The sequence below is a fragment of the Camelus bactrianus genome, chromosome 8, assembly GCF_048773025.1.
Source record: "Camelus bactrianus isolate YW-2024 breed Bactrian camel chromosome 8, ASM4877302v1, whole genome shotgun sequence".
NCBI lineage: Eukaryota > Metazoa > Chordata > Mammalia > Artiodactyla > Camelidae > Camelus > Camelus bactrianus.
The window spans coordinates 20,161,780-20,167,985 of NC_133546.1; the positions used below are offsets into that span (position 1 = coordinate 20,161,780).

The 6,206-nt window shown below is 42.1% G+C and overlaps 1 long non-coding RNA gene across 2 annotated transcripts; it reads left to right on the forward strand.

Moving 5' to 3' along the window:
• Nucleotides 1–1,277: 1,277 nt before the first annotated feature.
• LOC123619811 (uncharacterized) lies at nucleotides 1,278–5,691 on the forward strand. 2 transcript variants are annotated; one of them, XR_006728537.2, is made up of 3 exons: nucleotides 1,278–1,823; nucleotides 2,763–2,965; nucleotides 4,051–5,691. It is a non-coding gene; the product is annotated as an uncharacterized LOC123619811 (long non-coding RNA). The 2 variants fall into 2 exon arrangements; XR_006728536.2 differs by having other exon boundaries at nucleotides 1,285–1,823; nucleotides 2,796–2,965.
• Nucleotides 5,692–6,206: the final 515 nt, after the last annotated feature.

The following is a 6,206-nucleotide window of genomic DNA, read 5'->3' on the forward strand; positions in this document are numbered from 1 at the left end:
GAAGAAAGGTCATTTCTTTGCTAGTCAAGTGTGTTAGCAGATACTGGAGACCTTGAAAAGGGAGGAATTCACCCATATTTATGAACAGTGCAAGTGAAACCTAGTGAGAGAATTTCTTGGGCTTAGTTTCCTAGCTGACAGATAAAATAACAAATAATGGATGATTTTCAAATTCTATTCAGAGTCCAGGGTTCTTTATGAAATTTCAAGACAAAAGTTAATTTTACAACCTTAGTAACTAGCTCTAGATTTAATGATCAAAAAAGAAGTTTCTTTAGTTAAATAACAGCTCTTGTTTGACTTGCAGAAAGTAATCAGACACATTATGAAATCAGATTTTTGTTATTAGGAATAATCTTTACAGATTATCTTGGGAAGACTATTAAGAAAACACACCCAAAACATGGAAATAAGGGAAAAAAGATGGCTAAGGGTCATTTCCGTAGCATATTTCTCCACCCAAATTAATATTTAAGTATGTGAGCATGCAGCTTTGACCAGCTGTATGCTACTGAGTAGAGCACATACTCTGTGAAGTTACATGTCAGTTTCTGACTTTTGTCCAGTAGAGATGTAAACAATTTATGTCTGGTAGAAAGAGATGATTTCAAAGGTTGTGAGTTGACTGTCTGTAGACCATTTTCCAGTTTTGTCTTTAATTTGGCAAACTTATTTTGGCTTATCTTTGCTGAGGAATATACAAACTTCTGTTCCTCAAAGTGCTCTTGGAATAAGTTTCACCATTCTGCTAGTTCTCTCATGAATTAAGTAAATTAATCTTTGATAAATATTCACTCCCTATCAGTACCAAGTTTTCGTCATTTTGAAAATTATAACTTGGACATAGCAGAAATATTGACGTCATGCTGTTCCCTCTGTAAAATCATTAAATATTCACCTTGATCACAGTAACCCATATGCTTTGTGTTAAATTGCATCCCCTCAAAATTTACACGTTGAAGTCTTAATCCCCCTGTTTCCACAAATGTGAAGGTATTTAGAGATAGTGCCACTGCAGGTGTAATTAGTTAAGATGACATCATGGGGGGGGGGTCCTAATCCAACGTGACTAGTGTCCTTATAAAACGGGGAACTTTGGACACAGAGGCACATACACAAGGAGAATGTTGTATGCAGATGATGGCAGAGGCCAGGGAGATGCTTCTACAAGCCCAGGAATGCAAACCATTGCCAGCAAACCACCAGGAAAGCACGGTGAGAGGCATGGAACTGATCCTCTCACAGCTCTCGGAAGGCATCACCCCTGCTAGCTCCTTCAGCTTGGACTTCCAGCTTGCAGGCATGTGAGACAATACATTTCAGTTGTTTCAGGCAGCTAGTTGGTGGTCCATTGTGCAGGCAGCCCTAGAAAACTAATACAGCATGGATGTCATGAAACAACTGCTTTGCATCTGATACTGTGTGGAAACAGAAAGTAAAATGCTTGACTCTGTGAGTGATAATGAAGTTTTAAAGTGTTGTTCTTATCCCTGACTTAGGATTTATGTGGTGAGAGACAATATGGTCTGGAAAAATCAACAGAATTCAAGAGAAGATGGGGTGAGGAGTGATTCACAAATTGTTCAAAGGGACTGACCCAACAGCTGGAGCAGATCAAAAAGAGGAAACTACCTACCACGGTGCAGCCCTGGATGTCTATAAATACGGCACAAGTGCTGATGAGAGCCCAGAACTGTTACTGCACTGAAGTGAACGTGCTCACCTACAGGTGAGGGGAACGGGCTGAACATTTCAGACCCAGAGCAAGAACAAATCCACAGCCACAAGGGAAGTGAGGAAGGACAAAAGGAAGTTAAAAGAAGGTGAGTAAAGCATTAGTAGAGAAGGGGGAAAAGATGAAACAAATATAAATATATAAAGTAACTATTATTTGCTAGAAGTTGTTCTAGATTAAAAAAAAGAATTTCTCTCATTCAATCCTCAAGGCAGCCATGTTAAATATCATTTCACAGTTAATAAAACTGAGGTTCAGAGAGGTCAAGTATGTTGCCCCAGGCCACAGAAGGCTTGGCTAATTAGTGGGAGAATAGTTTTGAATCTAGGCTGTTCTGGCTCCCAAATGCATGCCCATTATAATGCCTTCCAATTACTCTCATATTATAATATCAACATAAATATTACACTAGTGGCCTAACATTAGCTATAGTTATGGTAGTTATTAGTGCTGCTCGCTAATTTCATCACCTCCTAGGCCATGGAAGACTGAACTTTCAGGCCCCTTGTGACAGAGTAGGTCATGGCTTGGTTCTGGCTGGTGACTCTGTCTTCTGCAGCGGAAAACAACCGATGTCATTTCTGGGCCAGAACTTGGAGTCACTAGGGAGATCCCCTCCAGAGCTCTGACTTCTTTGCCCCGGCCACAGCGAGAAATCTGTACTGAGAAGCAGACTCAATTAACCCCACATTCCTATAGACCTACAATGAATAAAATTCTTCCACTGACCCTCACACAAAACGTGAAACATAAACTTTTGGCTTAAAGTTATACTGACTGATAAAATAACGTACATTAATACCTTCTTGTAAGATGAGGGATGTAGGAAGCAGAAGTCCTTCACATCTCAAACTTTATGATTCTCGGCAGGTTTTGTCTCTATAAGTACAATTAAAAAATGAATTTGCAGTCTATTTTGAAATTATGAAACAAATTTGTAAGTGTGCCAATGAAGTGATTAAATTACTATTTGGAAAGAGTTCTGATGTCAGTTTTCTTTTTTTTTTTTTCTGTTTCTAACCATCAGATATGTGATGGTGATTATAAATCTGTTGTTTAGTTCCATTTGCCAGCCTCTTGTAGGGTTCACGCGTGTACCCCCTGTGGTGATGAACAGGATGGACTAACACAATGCGAGCCTCTTGCTTGGTGCCAAACAGTATCTGCAAGATAATAGAAAGGGCAGGGAATTCAACGGGGAGTTTCACAGCATCAGAGACTGCCACAATGGTACGTGTTTTATTTTTGATCACCCAGCAGAGACAATAGATACTATGGATATGCAGGATGAGAAACCACTTTGGGCTGGCATGCCTAAGGACACTTCATGAGAAAGATAAGACTTGAGCAGAAACTTAATGAATTGCAAAGAGGTAGACTAGACGGGCTTGTGGGAAGAAGGGGGCTCAACAGAGAGGTAAACACAGAGAGAGATGGCAAAGCAAGGGATGTGTGTATGTAGAGAGATCACCCAAATATTGTGGCTGGACAGAAGGGTTAAGAATTTTATTTCTAAACAAAAGATAGAACCCCGAATTTATGCAACAGTCAACATACTCACAGTGAGATAATACATGCGACAGTGATCTCAGCAGGCACTGGCATCTAAAGCGGGAGTGGTGTTCAGGGTTTTACGGATGTTTGGTGTGAGCCTCAGAGGAGGAGGGAGCTCTCTGCATGAGGGAAGAGAACAATAATCTGCAGAAACAGTGGGAAATGCGGAACTTGCTGATCCATCGTCCCAAGCTTGTAGCACATGGGACACAGGATTGGGAAGGCTCTACTTGGAGAAGCTCTCTGGGTGTAGGCAGTCCTCAGAGAAGTGCCAGTATTCAGTAAAGGCTAGAAGTTCAAAGGAATAATCATGGAATTAAGAGAACTGGCCCACTGACATGGAATTCCAGGGAGCACTGAAGAAATGTTAGGAAGAGAAGGACATTGTAGAAATCTGGATGAGAAAAGAGGCAGCTCAGAGCAAGACGAAGATAAAATATTGAAAAAGGTGAGATGATCAGAACACAAGGGGTAAGGGAGGTGAGCAGGATGGGTTTAGCTGGCCATAAGTTGTCAGGGTTAGACCTAGGGATCCCCTGGTGAGTTCACAGGGGGTGACCCTCAGGCCTGTCCAGAGTCAGCTCTGCCTGGGGACACTGCCCTTCCCAGAAAGAATCTCCAAGGAGTGGGCACAGTCCAGCCTTTTGGAAAAGTCACCAGAAGGTGAGTTAGACTGTATCTTCCGAGAACAGGCTAGCTGTCTTTGAGATTTTTCACATTATCCATAAGTAGAATAAGGCTCTCTGCACTGTTTTGAATAGGACTTAGGATCCAGCACCTGCTGCTCACAGTCATCACCAAGACATGAAACGAAGAAGGAATGAAAATCTTTTCTGGAAACTTTGCAAAAAACATCTCTGAGACCTTCCTGAGAATTGAGACGGCTTCATCTTCAAGGACCAGCCGCTGGAGAAGTGACTGTAATTCCTGGAAATACCAAATCAATGATGAGTCAGTAGAACAGAAGTAATTCAGGCTTACAGTGATTTTTGTGGCTATTTTAAGTTCATTTCCTTTTTTGTGATCAAGAGAATGGCTGCCTTCTCAAAACTGTTAAGTTGTAGCAAAAAGGCAATGACTGCCAAGAGCGGTTTCCTCTGCTGTCTATCCCATAATGATCATTGCAGAAAACAAGTCCCACTCGGTGCTCCCTGCTTTCACTTGGGTTCCTGGCTGAGGGGAGCAGAGATAGCCCTCACATCGTGGCTCTTTCTTCCACCACTTCCAACACCAGATATCAGTGAAATGCTTACCCATGTGTAGGACCAAGCCTGGGTTTAACACAGGGGATAGATTTTGTGAGGCCACTCTTCCAGTTTCCCTCTGACCAGAAGCAGAAATGGTAACTCAGGTGCTGTAGAGTGCTCACAAAGTCTGAAGTCAGAGATGCTTTACTCATCTGTTACTGTCACAGATTTGCTTTGAGCTCACTCCTAAAATTCTTTAAAATCCTTCTCTGCTCTCTTTCATATGGTCCATGATTAAATTATCCAAGTTAAGCAGCCAAAAGCAATCAAAAATGATGGAAATAAAGACAAGAAATGGTTTTATTTACAATGCAAATGATCTGGTTCACTCTCAAATAAAAGAACAAATCAAATTAGCTGCTCTTCAAATCGAGAGGAAGGCACTGTACAGACCCACTGGCACTTATCAGAGCTGGGTTCTCCAGCGGCTCTTGGCTCCGGGGAGGGCTTCAGACAAATTTCACCATAGCAAGGGTTTAATTCATGGCATGTAATTGGAGTGAAAAAATATTGAATGCAGTGGAAACGTACTCCATTACAACATGACAAAATGCAAGTGCCAAATGGCTGTCAGAATGTCTCAGTGTACAAATGACAAGTCCCTGGGGGAGATGATGCAAAGTAACAAGGACAGCATTTATTAGCACTTCTACAACCTTGGATGCTCAAAGAACGGCTGTTTTACCTAATTCAATGTTTTCCCCTCCAGCGGGAAGATGGGCACAGCAAGAACTGCTCATAGGAAGAGGCTGGTGTGAGAGGTTAGGTGAGGGATAGAAATACCCTCTCCCTCCTGGTCATTTTTTCCACCTTGGTGCCAAATGTTTCCTCCCTGGAATTTCTCAGAAATGCTGACCATCACTCAACGCTTCATCTTTCTTATAATAATGTCCCTGTATGTTCTCTTACGTCTCTCTTACAGCTTAACAACTTGACTTGCTCGTTGCACCGGCTGTCTTGAAGCAAGAATATAAATATACAGGGCTCTGATAGCCAGAATATCAAGGAGCTGATAAAGTCATGGGAGAATAGTGGGCAAAGAGAAGACAGAGATCCAGTTTTATAAGGAAAACACCTCAAAGTAAAATAGTTCCCTAAAGAAAAAAGCCCTCTTTTGCAATCTAGGGATGTTCTTCAGTTGACTGAAATCTCTATCTCCTAGCAAATCAGCAAGCACATCAAAGTAAGGTGCTGTGGTTTTCTGTGTAGCAGGAGGATTCCTACTTTGGCTCACAGGGTAGGAGTCACATTCCAGAAGGTGGTGATCTCCCACCTTTTACTGCAGTTGAGCCCTCCAAGAAGCTTGGATGTGAGGGTCCTGAATGGAGTCCAGCCTTTGGGAATTTCAGCCAAGTGATAACTCCAAGCAATGACTGTGCCTGGATAGATCCCCATCTTCCTAGTGCTGAGCTCAGTGCCAGGCACGTAGTAGGTGTTAGTAGGATCTTTAATGAGAGAGAGAGGGCTAGGATCCTAAAACCCTGAATCCTCCACTGTCTGCCCACTATCTCCACAGTTTCTCAGGGAAGCAAGCTGATGGGACCCTCTGGGAAAATTAACACTCTATTACAAGCCAAGGTCTTGGCCCTAAATTTCATGTAGCTTCCTGTTGAGGAAATAATTTGTTCATTATCTATGAAGAATCTGTTATCCAGAAGAGAAGTTGGGGA